Genomic DNA, 15735 nt, shown 5'->3' with positions numbered 1-15735 from the left:
CTGTATATGTGTGGATGGATATGTGTGTGTGAGTGTATACCTGTCCCTTTTTCCCCCTAAGGTAAGTCTTTCCACTCCCGGGATTGGAATGACTCCTTACCCTCTCCCTTAAAACCCACTTCCTTTCGTCTTTCCCTCTCCATCCCTCTTTCCTGATGAGGCAACAGTCTGTTGCGAAAGCTTGAATTTTGTATGTATGTATGTGTCTGTTTGTGTTTCTATCGACCTGTCAGTGCTTTCGTATGGTAAGTCACATCATTGTGTCTGTATATGTGAGGATGGATATGTGTGTGTGTGTGCGCGAGTGTATACCTGTCCCTTCTTCCCCATAAGGTAAGTCTTTCCACTCCCGGGATTGAATTGACTCCTTACCCTCTCCCTTAAAACCCACTTCCTTTCGTCTTTCCCTCTCCTTCCCTCTTTCCTGATGAGGGAACAGTCTGTTGCGAAAGCTTGAATTTTGTGTGTATGTATGTCTCTGTTTGTGTTTCTATCAACCTGTCAGTGCTTTCGTATGGTAAGTCACATCATCTTTGTTTTTAAATTTATTTTTCCCGCATGGAATGTTTCCCTCTATTATATTGATATCATTAATTTGAACCCAACAATTACGTTTGTTATTGTCACTGTTGCATTTCGAAATCTTTTCTGTCGTCTTATTTTCCCTTTCTGTTTTTGCCAGTAGTTTCTCTTTGTATTCACCTTCTCCTTTTTACCGCTGTACAATTTTATCCCGCCTATATATACTCAATAATACGTAACCCACTTCCAAACCATAACCAAAAAAAAAATTTTTTTTTTTGCCGCTTTCAACACTACCGCCGCTATAAAATCCACCATTTCTAGTTCACAAACAGTTCCTTTCACATTTTAAACAATTATTTCGGATAGTTCTAATAACTTTCGCTTTATTTCCATTTCCGTTTTTCCCACATCACTGATAATTTTTAGCCGCTTCCCACAGGTTTTAACGTCATTATTTCTTCGTCAGACAATTGTTAGCCTCATTTTCATAATCTGCCACCACAAAACCACTCCTTTTAATATATTACACGCAGTTTTTTCGAAATTTTCCCGAATTTCTCCGTCCTCTAACGTGTTTTGGCGGCAACACAACCACCTAACCTTTGTGCACATTGTTGTCTACCAACCCAAGTCCAACATAGCCCAGCTGTAACCAACATCTTTTCGCCTTTTTTCACACCAGATCTCCAGTTACTTTCCAGTCCACCTTTATCCCTCGCCATGTATTTTTATTTTCATTTTCATTTCAGCCTCATGTTACACTTTCCACCTTCTAATACCATGTCACCCTCACAACACCCCCACAATGACCCCATTAAGTTTTATTTACATTCCCTCTGCAAACATGCCTTCGCCCTAGCCAGATTACGCTCCCATATTCTATTTTCTCAGGCTTGTCTAACATTTGGCATTACCCCCAAAGGCCTCACACTTAAAGTTCCCATCTCTGGCTGCAACTCTTCTTTCCATCAGTCCCTATACCAGTTCCAAACTGAACAATCCATTGCCCTCACCCACCTAATCCTTCACCTACACATCAACTCAGCCAATGAACACACCCGTCAACTCCTATCCTTAATAAAAGTCCTTAATCTTTCCTCTCCCACATCCACACCGGCTGTTCAGAGCATCCTCCTACAGGCCAACCGTAAATTAGAACAGCATGCCACCCTCCACCTCAAAAAACTATCCAATCTCCTGGTGTCCCACCTCCGGAAAGGCAACTCACTCACCCTTCACAACCTTTCCAGCAAACCTCAACCTCCTCTCATTGCACACAAACCCAGTCTCTCCCATCTACTCAATCTCCCACTTCCAGCTCCACTCCCTCCAAAACCTCAAAATTCCAATCAACACAATCTGGAACCACAACACCCTAATTCAGTAGTTAACCTTTCCTCCAAACCTCTCTCCCAATCCGAAACCTCTGTCCTATCCAAAGGCCTCACCTTTAGCCCCACCCCCAGATTCAACCAAACAGCCCTCGTCAAAGATTTACTGTCCTACACTCGTAGTCTCTGCTGGAAATATCACTTTGCCACGAAGAAAAATTATCCTAATCCTACTCCTAATGATCCAACTCCCCAAGACACCATCCAAATTGAACCCTGCCTGGAACAGTTCCGTCCTCCGTCGCAGCGGGACCCACCTCCTCTTCCTCAAAATCACCCTCTCCAAACCTTCCAGGAATTTCTGACTTCCAGCCTTGCATCTCAATCCCTCTTAAAAAACCTTAATCCTACTCCCAACATCACAACTGCTGAAGCCCAGGCTATCCGTGATCTGAAGGCTGACCGATCCATCGTCATTCTTCCGGCGGACAAGGGTTCCACGACCGTGGTACTTGATCGTCGGGAGTATGTGGCTGAGGGACTGCGTCAGCTTTCAGACAACACCACATACAAAGTTTGCCAAGGTAATCCCATTCACGATGTCCAGGTGTAGCTTCAAGGAATCCTCAGAACCTTAGGCCCCCTGCAAAACCTTTCACCTGACTCCATCAACCTCCTGACCCCACCGACATCCCGCACCCCTACCTTCTACCTTCTTCCTAAAAACCAAAAAACCCAATCATCCCGGCCGCCCCATTGTAGCTGGTTACCAAGCCCCCACAGAACGTATCTCTGCCTACGTAGATCAACACCTTCAACCCAATCCATGCAGTCTCCCATCCTTCATTAAAGACACCAACCACTTTCTCGAATGCCTGGAATCCTTACCCAGTGTGTTACCCCCGGAAACCATCCTTGTAACCATTGATGCCACTTCCTTATACACAAATATTCTGCACGTCCAGGGCCTCGCTGCGATGGAGCATTTCCTTTCACGCCGATCACCTGCCACCCTACCTAAAACCTCTTTCCTCATCACCTTAGCCAGCTTCATCCTGACCCACAACTTCTTCACTTCTGAAGGCCAGACATACCAACAATTAAAGGGAACAGCCATGGGTACCAGGATGGCCCCCTCATATGCCAACCTGTTCATGGGTCGCTTAGAGGAAGCCTTCTTGGTTACCCAGGCCTGCCAACCCAAAGTTTGGTACAGATTTATTGATCACATCTTCATGATCTGGACTCACAGTGAAGAAGAACTCCAGAATTTCCTCTCCAACCTCAACTCCTTTGGTTAAATAAGATTGACCCGGTCCTACTCCTAATCCCAAGCCACTTTCCTTGACGTTGACCTCCACCTGTCCAATGGCCAGCTTCACACGTCCGTCCACATCAAACCCACCAACAAGCAACAGTACCTCCATTATGACAGCTGCCACCCATTCCACATCAAACGGTCCCTTCCCTACAGCCTAGGTCTTCGTGGCAAACGAATCTGCTGCAGTCCGGAATCCCTGAACCATTACACCAACAACCTGACAACAGCTTTCGCATCCCGCAACTACCCTTCCAACCTGGTACAGAAGCAAATAACCAGAGCCACTTCCTCATCCCCTCAAACCCAGAATCCCCCACAGAAGAACCACAAAAGTGCCCCACTTGTGACAGGATACTTTCCGGGACTGGACCAGACTCTGAATGTGGCTCTCCAGCAGGGATACGACTTCCTCAAATCCTGCCCTGAAATGAGATCCATCCTTCATGAAATCCTCCCCACTCCACCAAGAGCGTCCTTCCGCCGTCCTCCTAACCTTCGTAACCTGTTAGTTCATCCCTATGAAATCCCCAAACCACCTTCCCTACCCTCTGGATCCTATCCTTGTAACTGCCCCCGGTGTAAAACCTGTCCCATGCACCCTCCTACCACCACCTACACCAGTCCTGTAACCCGGAAGGTGTACACGATCAAAGGCAGAGCCACATGTGAAAGCACCCACGTGATTAACCAACTGACCTGCCTACACTGTGATGCATTCTATGTGGGAATGACCAGCAACAAACTGTCCATTCGCATGAATGGACACAGGCAGACAGTATTTGTTGGTAATGAGGATCACCCTGTGGCTAAACATGCCTTGGTGCACGGCCAGCACATCTTGGCACAGTGTTACACCGTCCGGGTTATCTGGATACTTCCCACTAACACCAACCTATCCGAACTCCGGAGATGGGAACTTGCTCTTCAATACATCCTCTCTTCCCGTTATCCACCAGGCCTCAATCTCTGCTAATTTCAAGTTGCCGCCACTCATACCTCACCTGTCATTCAACAACATCTTTGCCTCTGCCTCGACTGACATCTCTGCCCAAACTCTTTGTCTTTAAATATGTCTTGTTGTGTCTGTATATGTGTGGATGGATATGTGTGTGTGTGCGAGTGTATACCCGTCCTTTTTTCCCCCTAAGGTAAGTCTTTCCGCTCCCGGGATTGGAATGACTCCTTACCCTCTCCCTTAAAACCCACATCTTTTTGTCTTTCCCTCTCCTTCCCCCTTTCCTGATGAGGCAACAGTTTGTTGCGAAAGCTTGAATTTTGTGTGTATGTTTGTGTTTGTTTGTGTGTCTGTCGACCTGCCAGCACTTTCATTTGGTAAGTCACTACATCTTTGTTTTTAGATATATTTTTCCTACGTGGAATGTTTCCCTATATATATATATATATATATATATATATATATATATATATATATATATATATATATATATATATATATATATATATATATATATATATACACACACACTCCTGGAAATTGAAATAAGAACACCGTGAATTCATTGTCCCAGGAAGGGGAAACTTTATTCACACATTCCTGGGGTCAGATACATCACATGATCACACTGACAGAACCACAGGCACATAGACAGGCAACAGAGCATGCACAATGTCGGCACTAGTACAGTGTATATCCACCTTTCGCAGCAATGCAGGCTGCTATTCTCCCATGGAGACGATCGTAGAGATGCTGGATGTAATCCTGTGGAACGGCTTGCCATGCCATTTCCACCTGGCACCTCAGTTGGACCAGCGTTCGTGCTGGACGTGCAGACCACGTGAGACGACGCTTCATCCAGTCCCAAACATGCTCAATGGGGGACAGATCCGGAGATCTTGCTGGCCAGGGTAGTTGACTTACACCTTCTAGAGCACGTTGGGTGGCACGGGATACATGCGGACGTGCATTGTCCTGTTGGAACAGCAAGTTCCCTTGCCGGTCTAGGAATGGTAGAACGATGGGTTCGATGACGGTTTGGATGTACCGTGCACTATTCAGTGTCCCCTCGACGATCACCAGTGGTGTACGGCCAGTGTAGGAGATCGCTCCCCACACCATGATGCCGGGTGTTGGCCCTGTGTGCCTCGGTCGTATGCAGTCCTGATTGTGGCGCTCACCTGCACGGTGCCAAACACGCATACGACCATCATTGGCACCAAGGCAGAAGCGACTCTCATCGCTGAAGACGACACGTCTCCATTCGTCCCTCCATTCACGCCTGTCGCGACACCACTGGAGGCGGGCTGCACGATGTTGGGGTGTGAGCGGAAGACGGCCTAACGGTGTGCGGGACCGTAGCCCAGCTTCATGGAGACGGTTGCGAATGGTCCTCGCCGATACCCCAGGAGCAACAGTGTCCCTAATTTGCTGGGAAGTGGCGGTGCGGTCCCCTACGGCACTGCGTAGGATCCTACGGTCTTGGCGTGCATCCGTGCGTCGCTGCGGTCCGGTCCCAGGTCGACGGGCACGTGCACCTTCCGCCGACCACTGGCGACAACATCGATGTACTGTGGAGACCTCACGCCCCACGTGTTGAGCAATTTGGCGGTACGTCCACCCGGCCTCCCGCATGCCCACTATACGCCCTCGCTCAAAGTGCGCCAACTGCACATACGGTTCACGTCCACGCTGTCGCGGCATGCTACCAGTGTTAAAGACTGCGATGGAGCTCCGTATGCCACGGCAAACTGGCTGACACTGACGACGGCGGTGCACAAATGCTGCGCAGCTAGCGCCATTCGACGGCCAACACCGCGGTTCCTGGTGTGTCCGCTGTGCTGTGCGTGTGATCATTGCTTGTACAGCCCTCTCGCAGTGTCCGGAGCAAGTATGGTGGGTCTGACACACCGGTGTCAATGTGTTCTTTTTTCCATTTCCAGGAGTGTGTGTGTGTGTGTGTGTGTGTGTGTGTGTGTGTGTGTGTGTGTGTATATATATATATATATATATAAGAGGGAAACATTCCACGTGGGAAAAATATATCTAAAAACACAGATGATGTGACTTACCAAACGAAAGTGCTGGCAGGTCGATAGACACACAAACAAACACAAACATACACATTAAATTCAAGCTTTCGCAACAAACTGTTGCCCCATCAGGAAAGAGGGAAGGATAGGGAAAGACGAAAGGATGTTGGTTTTAAGGGAGAGGGTAAGGAGTCATTCCAATCCCGGGAGCGGAAAGACTTACCTTAGGGGGAAAAAAGGGGTATACACTCACACACACACACATATCCATCCGCACATACACAGACGCAAGCAGACACAGCCGTCATTTCACCGCCACACCCAGTCTTTTAATTTCTTATTATTTCTCTCCTTTCCGCTACTTACCCCCCTCCCCTCCGCACCTTCTCTCCTGCCCTCCGTCTAAACTGCAACACTTCACTGTCTGCCAATCCCACCATACTAACCCTGTCCCTCCCCACCCCAGCCTCCTCCGTACCCCCACCCAGTCACCACACCTATCATGCACTGGTGCTGCTGCTCGCAATGTGGTTTCAGTTCTCCGAGACTGCAGGCGTGTGTGCAAGTTGCGTTTGTGTGAGTGTGCGTGTGCATGTGCGTATGTGTGTCTACTGCTGGCAAAGGCCGAAAGCTATAATTGTGTGAATCTTTTTGCTGTGCCTATCGTGACTCAGCATCTCCACTATATTTTAACATTATTTATAAACATTGTATTTTTGATATGTATGCATAAATATGAACATCTTTATAATATTCTCATACCATTGTATAACTTGGTAATGAAGAGTGCTGTACTGATGTGATTTCAATAGCGTGTTTCTTTCCTAAATAAGATGCACGTGATGATTTCACCAATAAATCACGTTCAAACTGTCTGATACGTTCTGCAAATTTTGGACTCAAAAAAACTGCCTGCCTCTGTTCCTGTACTGAGCGACTCCATCGAAGTCTTGGATGCAGTCCTTTAATACACCTGTCAAAAAATGTAACATTTTAATATGGATACCCAACAAGCTAACACAAACTCAACAGTTATGGTAAAAAATGTCTTTAATTATCTATTGAATTCAGGAGAACAAACTATAGCCTCTATACTTTGCACACATAACTTGTTTTAAAAACATTAACACAAGAGAATAGGTTGCTGTAGATCAGCGACTAAACAACATTAAAATACTGGTACCTTCCAATTGTTTTATCAATTATGGTCAGATTTGCTTATGGTCTACCAAAATTATTTTCAACCCTGATGCCTCATCCAATTAAAGGATCAAGCCAACACTTCCCAATTATTTTTTTGTGGTTTCTGCTCATGTTCTTTAGCAAACAGATTATGCGTTTCTACAGCAAAGTCCCAATGAGACAGGAATGGCATCATTCATGTAAAACATATTTTCATATTGTACATTGTAATTTTTATAATGTGATTCACACAATAATACTTTCCACAAAACTACTTCTGATAGGACTATTTTCTATTAAAAAAAGGTATCATATGTAAGTACATTTCCAATCAATGCTATCCACAAAAATCACAACTGAAACATTAGAAAATTAAGAAATCAGAGTTAACTTGTTTAGTGAATAGTGTAAACTGTTTAGTCAAAACTAACTAAAATGGATTTTAAAACAGTGTGAAAGGCAATGTCCACAAGTAAATCAGCTACAGATTAGCACATGCTGGAAGTTCCCTAAGTCCTCAATAGAAAATGCAAAGAATGAAGCTTCAGATTCTCAAACAAAGAGCAAAAGTGAAAGTTAAATATGATTATTTAAGACTAAATAAGTACGTTGAGCCTTTTGCCTTTGTTGAAATAGGAATTTTTCCTTTGTATGAAATTATTGACAGTAATATTATTATTCTCTGCATTGTCAAGATATTTGAAAACACATGTACGAAGACACTACAAAATTTGGAACATAAAGGATGTTTCTCAGTTCAGTTTGAGGGCTTGTAATGAGGATGAAGTAGGTATGATGTTAATGACAAAACATGTATAATAAAATATTCCGTACATCCACATTTGCTGCATAAAAGAATTATTACAGTTTACTATGACTCAGATAATAACTATAGTTGTAAGCAACTAACTAATGAGGTAACAATGTAAAATATTAATCATTGTTGTAGTAATGGAACAAGATGTGCACAATGAATTAAGAAGAGACAGCACATGCACAATATGAAAAGCAAATACTGTATGTTTTGGGTGTCACATAGCACTGGCCACTCAAGCATTAAAGCACAATTACTTGTTTCCAGCCTGATAAGAAATTAAATTAGATCCACCCAATAGATTAACTAATCAAGAAGTCTTACTTTATATGTTTATAATATCTCTTATTGTTCTTAATATATATTAATGATTTGCCACTCTATGTTCATGAAGATACACAGCTAGTTCTTTTTGCTGATGATGCAAATATCGTTATCACACCCAACAAACCTGAGTTAGCCGAGAAAATTGTAAATAACATCTTTCAGAAAATTAAGTCGTTCTTTACAAATGGACTCTCACTAAATTTTGAGAAAACACAGTATATACACTTCTGTACACTAAATGGCACAACACCATTGATAAATGTAGACTTTGAACAAAAGTCTGTTGCTAAAGCAGAATATTCAAAATTTCTGGGTGTGTGCATTGAACTGGAAGAAACACATTGATGATCTGCTGAAACATTTTAAGTTCAGCTTCTTAAGCTGTTAGGGTTATTGCAAAATCTTGGTGACAAACATATCAGTAAATTAGCCTACTATGCCTATTTTCATTCATTGCACAGAAGCATCTAATCAGAATAATAGGTGCAGCCGTCCCAAGATCACCTTACAGACATGTATTTAAGAAACTAGGGATATTCACAGTATCTTCACAATACATAATTAATTATTAATAACCCATCTCAATTAAAAAACTAATAGCAACGTGCATAGCTACAACAATAGAGAAAGGATGGGCTTCACTATTCTGTGTTAAATTTGACTTTGGCACGGAAAAGGGTGAATTATTTCGCCACAGAAATCTTTGGTCACTTACCAATTAGCATTAAAAGTCTGACAGAGAGCCAACCAGAATTTGAAAATAAAATAAAAAATTTCTGAATGATGACTCCTTTTACTCAACAGATGAATTTTTAGATGTGAAGTAGCAAACAGAAAAAAATAAGAAGAGTAGGTAAGTGTAGTGCACATCTTACTAAGGCCTTCTCCATGTACCTATTTTACAATTCTTTCACTCAGATGAACTGCAAATTATGTCATCACAAAATATATACACTTCATCTCCTTATGTGACAGTGTTATCAAAAGGATAGATTGTTACCCACCATACAGTGGAGATGTTGAATAATGTCGCAGACAGGCATGGTGAAAAGACTACTGAACATGTAATCTTTTGGCCAGAAGGCCTTCTTCTAAAATAGCCAACATACGAGGGCTGCTCAAAATTTAAGGTGACTTTTCAAATTGGTTTTTTTTTTTTTTTGGTGCCCATTTCCCAAACATATGTTCACAGTTTCAAGCGTAAAGCCTACTTCATCTGTTTATGACAAATAGAAAGGTTAGATGTGTTTTAGTGTGCTCGGCAATTTTCAGTTATTACAGAAAAAAATGGAACAAAGAATTTGCATCAAATTTTGTGTGAAAAATAGAATCAAGTGCTATAAAAAACTTGAAATATTGACAGTGGCATACAGTGAGTCTCCTCTAAGTAAAAAAAAAAATCTTACAAGTGGTACAAGCTCTTCCAAGATGGCAGAGATGCCAATAATGAACCTCGCTTTGGATGTCCCAGCACATCAACAACAGATGATAACGTCAAAACTGCGAAGAAAATTGTATTGGAAAATCGTCGAACTACTGTAAGAGAAGTTGCTGAGGATGTTGGCATATCAGTTGGCTCGTGTCATGTTTTGGGCATGAAATGTGTGTCAGTGAAGCTTGTTCCAAAACTTCCCAATTTTGATAAGAAGAACTATCGCATGAGTGTCACTCAGGAGCTCTTGAATGACATCAATGATGATCCTGGTTTGCTAAAAAGGGTCATAACAAGTGGCGAAACATGGGTTTACGGTTATGACATCGAAACCAAAGCCCAATCATCCCAATGGAAGCATCTCGGAGAGCCAAGACCGAAAAAAGCACGCCAAGTTTGATCAATTACCGATACGTAGTGTCTCATGCACCGTTTGCAAGAACCAATATGCAAAAAACTTCAGGAATTGTGGAAAAACAATTCATTGCTTTTGCATCATGACAATGCACCTGCTCAGTCACCATTGCTTGTGATTTGGCCAAAAACAACACAACAATCATGCCTCAGCCAACATTCATGAGATTTGGCCCCATGCAACTTTTTCCTGTTTCCAAAAATGAAGAGTCCTATGAAAGGATGAAGATTTTCAATGTCAGGAAATAAAAACTGCATCACTGGAAGTACTCAAGGCTGTACCAAAAAGTGCTTATGAGAAGTGCTTCGAGAATTGGAAGAAGCATTGGCACAAGTGTATTGTATCTGAGGGGGATTACTTTGAAGCGGACAACGTGAATTCTGATAAATAAATAAATAATTTTTTAATAAAAATATAAAGCCATCTTACTTTTCGAACATACCTCATGCACACACAGATTCACACAAACACAGCTCCCACACACATGACTACTGTCTCTGGCTGCTGAGACCAGTCTGGCTCTGGATGCCAGAGACAGTGGTCATGTGCAAGTGACCTGTGTTGGTGTGAAAGTGTTTGTGTAGGTTGTGTATTTCAGAAGAAGGCTTTCTGGCCGAAAGCTCACATGTTTAGAAGTCTTTTCATTGTGCCTGTCTGTGGCTTAAGATGTTCACTATACAGTGAGTAGCAATCTATCCTTTTCACAATATTGTCATTAATCCATCCTGGACTTTCCATTACATACTTGTTTAGAGTTTGAAGTACTGTTCTGCATCCTGACACAAAGATCTTAAATATGTGACAACAAACATAATGCAAGAAACTGAGAATTTGTGTAAACGCCAACAAAAAAAAGTAATTATGTATCTTCTTATCCACAACTTCTATAGGTCACCTGATAATCATTCCACACTGCTTGGGGTTCTCAACCATGGTGAGACTCAATAAATGAATGAATGAATGAATGCCACTGAGAACAGTTACAGTTCTTTACTAGATCATGGCCATGGCATACCCAAACATATTCCCACATTTTTCAATCAATATCTTCCGCAGATAGATTCATTATATGTTACCAAGAGTAAAATTGGTCTGCTTATAAACATGTACCTGCCTCTAAAATTACTGTAGTTTGGGCAAGCTCTGATTACCAGAGTTAACAATTATAATTCCTGTAATAGCAAAATTATATTATCAACAAGTATTTTCTTTTCAAGCAGTAGATAATGTTTTATTTTAAATAGGCAATACTACTCCTATGTGGGTAGTATGTATAACTGAGTACAAAAGAACATCTCACCGAGGAAGCTCCTTAGGACTCCATCGTCCACCAATACATGTGGCTCCAGGTGGCCCATCTCCAAGAACATAGCCGCGTTCACATTCATAAATGATCTGCTTATTGTTGGTGACCTTGCGTACATATGGGCGGTAATCATACACTCCCATGTTCCCAACCAACATGACTCTGCCATTTTCAATGTACCCAGGAAATGGGCAGTACACTGGTGATCAAAATAACTTTTCATTAACATGAATATAAATTTATTGAAGAAATACATGTTTATCACAATGTTGCACATAATGGAAACAAAACTAATAACTGTTTCACTAAAAACAACAACAAAAAAGAATCACAACGATGACAGAAGTAGAAACTACATTTTTTTCATGTAAATATAACAACAAAATTTTAAAAAGGGAACAGTTTATGTTAGCCATATGTGTGTTAAAGAACATTAAATGAGCAAAAGAAATGCAAAAATAAAACAATAATGTTATACTAATGTGTAAAATGTAAGAAGAGGATGAGAGACTTTCAGCATCAATAACTTTAAGTTTTTCTTTAAGAATAACTCAATAACTTACTCCTTCCTTTTTTGACTTGTTAGCCAACCTCCTTCTAATTGAGAGTCACTATCATGTGTCTGCGTATATAAAAGAACCAATAAACATCAATAGTTGCCATCCCTCCCGTATCAAATAATTTCTTCGTTACTGCATAGTGTATATAATCAACATAACTCTTCTGACCTTGTAGCCTATGCAAATCAGGTTAGCCACTTCCATACTCAATAAACCTCCTCATATACATCAATCATTCCTCCTACACAGCAATAATACCCTGCTTCACAGTGATTCTAGTCTCTCTATCAGAGACACAATTTCAAAATGTAGCCCACCTTGGATTAAATTCTCAACACTTCATTCTGAGTTAGTTATATATCAGGTTACTTGTCAGCTGCTCATTAGATGTAACAATCATAAATCCCTAGGACACCACTGAAATCATTTTAAAAATCTGTGGATCTCTAACATAATCTTCCCACATCCTTCTTAGTCCTACCTACACTACAAGAAATGCTCCATCACTGTGAGAGCAACTTGAGAGACCACAATTCTTGTACACAAGTTCATGATTAATCACTCTCCCACTTTGGCATAAGCATTGGGTCACAGATTTTCATAGAGGATGAACAGAAACAGTGGCAGTGTAAAGTCTTCGCTATGCACAAGAGCATGAACAGTAATGAACTTTCATAATATACTCTGACTGGGTGGTGGAGCTCACCTTCAGCCCAGATCTTGACCTTACATAGTCAATTCTGTATCACCTAATCTATACACCTCTCTGTCACTTTTCTAAAGTAAGTGGGAGCTCATTTGTAAAGCCTGTATAAGCAAGAGATATGTGTGTTATAAAAAGATGTACTTTTGGTACACAGGTAGTTCTTAAGTAAACCTTCCTGAGATTAAAATCATATGCCAGATTTCACTACCTCCAGCCACACCACTGATAAATCCTACACCAAAGGCAGAGTAACAAGCAAGTGAAACAACCAACATAGCTTATTAATTGACATACCATGATGAGAAAAATAATGATTACCTGCTTACCAGTGTTTTGGTCCACCTTTTGAATGCTATATACAGCAACAATTCTCCATGGCATAGATTTAAGAAGTCTTTGATATCTTCCCAGAGGTATGTGGCAAAACAGATGTCTATGCATAGGTCATGTAATTCTCATAAATTATGGGTCAGTGATTTGTTGTCATGTAGCTGGAACGCAATAGCATCACAGATTCTATTGTGTTCAGACCAGGTAAATTTGGTGACCACAGTGTCAATAATATTCCACTATTATGTTCCTCTAGCCACCAAAGTATAATTCCAGCCTTGTGATAAGGACAGTTATCCTGCTGGGAAACACCATTACTGTCAGGGAAGACATCAAGCACACCAGGATGGACATGGTCCACAATACTGTTCAAAAAGTAAGCAGCTGTCATGCTGCCTATGACTACTACCACAGATCTCATGGAAGCCCAAGGGAATACCCTCCATAAAACGAAACGGCACACATCAACCTGTCTCTGTGGGCATTTTTCAAGAAGCCATTTGCCTGGACGACAGCTTGTGAGAGAAGAAACAGATTCTTCTGTCTAAGTGACTCATTTCAACTGATCCACAGTCCAGTTTGATGATCCCATGCCACTACAGTCATCACTGACAAAGGCAATGGGTCAACATGAAACATGTAGGGGTTGTCTGTTGCAGTGCCCCTTGTTCAGCAGTGGTGACTGGTCTGCTTCAAAACATTGCTGCCTCCACCTGCATTGTACTCTGTTGTCAAATCTGGCACAGATAGCTGCCTATCCTGCTTTACATTGCAGGCAACCCTCTGAATCTTGTGATGAAGTATGGACATCCAGCACCTTGTCATCTACTCATAGTTTCACTGAATTTCAACCATTTTATACACATACTGACAACAGTACCATGCCAACAGCCAATGCCCTTTGCCATTTCTGAGATGCTCCATCATTCACCAATATATGTGAGACCAGGTGGCTCATCACTGAGAACAGAACCATGCTCACATTCAGTCATTAGGTGGGCATTGGTCTTATTGTTTCAGCTCATCAGCATAAGTGTTTAATGTGTGATTTCTTACATGGGAAAGACAACCACCATATCATATCATCTGAATGCATGAATGGACACAAAAGAGCAGTGCCATGCAACTTGGATACATCTAATGCACAGCTGCTGAGCAGCAGGGATTCCCAAACTTTTCCTCTGATGGAACAGTCTGAGAATCCTCGTATTTTGATGGAACATCTTGTTTATTTTGAAGGTTAATAAAAAGTTGAAAAATGAGAAAAACTGGTTTTATTCAGGGAATACGTCAATTTTACACCATAACTAATAACACAGAAATCATAATAAAATTTTAAAAAGTAATAAGTATTGTCAAAACATCAAAAAGAAACTGTCATGTTATTAATAGTTTCTTAAGGAGCACTTATTCAATTCCTGAGGACCAACAGCGTTCTGCAGAACACAGTATGGAAAACCCTTGTCTACAGTATGACTCAAGAGACCTGAGTGCTTCCTAAACCAAACAAGCCATTTGGATCCCCCTTCCTCCACTGGTTTTGTCCTTCCACAGCACCAATTCCTCCAAGTTTCAGTGATGGTACCTCGTGCTCCAATATACACTTTCACCCCAACTCCTCTTGGACTTTGACCCCTCCTGTTTCTTTCCCATGTCACTGAATTTACTTCTTATTTCTGTTTATTTTCATTTTCTCCTTCAAACTAAATATTTTCTCTTTTTTTCCAACTCCCTTTTTCTCTGCCCTCCTGATTTTTGATTTCATTATCCTTTCCACTTTCTAATTCCCCTTCATCTTTAGTCTGTCTGCACATCCCATTCTGGAGCTTTATCCTTGAACTACGAATTGAAGCTGACCTCCTAATCACTCAGGTATCTTCCCCTTCTTCTTTGCCTTCCTCATCTACACAACAGGTTGGTCCCTCCTCATTCACACAACAGGTGCGTCCCTCTCAATGTAGGGCCTGAAGTGATACAGTGATTCACTTGGCCCTGAATAATGTGTCTGAACACAAGCTTTGAGATTGTCCGACAACTCCCTGGCTGAAATGCTGAGAACTGTGTGTCCATTTGAAATATCACAAGCAGCACAACAAAAATTTTTAGAAGATTTTGAAAATTGCCATGTGGCCCAGGGTGACAGCAATATAGTGCAGCGACTGACCATCAAAGACTTTCCAGTGGTAAACAAGTTCCCTTCAGGAGTGGCCACCTGGCCACATTCTCTGCAACCCTGAGCTAATTCCAGGGGGCATTCAAGACAATAACATTGGTTTCCAAGTTACTCGGACTGTTTTTCATTGCATCTCAGATAGGAATCTCCACATTATAAGGACAAGTGCTTAAATATTTATGTGAAGGTCACATTGCAGAAGTACATTGTGGCATGGTGGCCACAAGACATTGGCCCTAGCTGATTCAAATCAATAAAATTTCAGGCAGTGAGCATGTTTGCCCAGTGTGCAAAGTTTTGTAACATGTAATAGTGCAAAAACGTC

At 41.7% G+C, this 15735-nt stretch overlaps 1 pseudogene; it reads right to left on the bottom strand.

Annotated features, from left to right (window-relative positions):
- Window positions 1–15735, bottom strand: part of LOC124803181 — a 343599-nt pseudogene that overhangs the window by 148190 nt on the left and 179674 nt on the right.

The sequence above is a fragment of the Schistocerca piceifrons genome, chromosome 6 (assembly GCF_021461385.2).
Source record: "Schistocerca piceifrons isolate TAMUIC-IGC-003096 chromosome 6, iqSchPice1.1, whole genome shotgun sequence".
Lineage (NCBI taxonomy): Eukaryota > Metazoa > Arthropoda > Insecta > Orthoptera > Acrididae > Schistocerca > Schistocerca piceifrons.
Note: the sequence above shows the minus strand (reverse complement) of the source record. Positions and strands in the feature narration are given on the sequence as shown.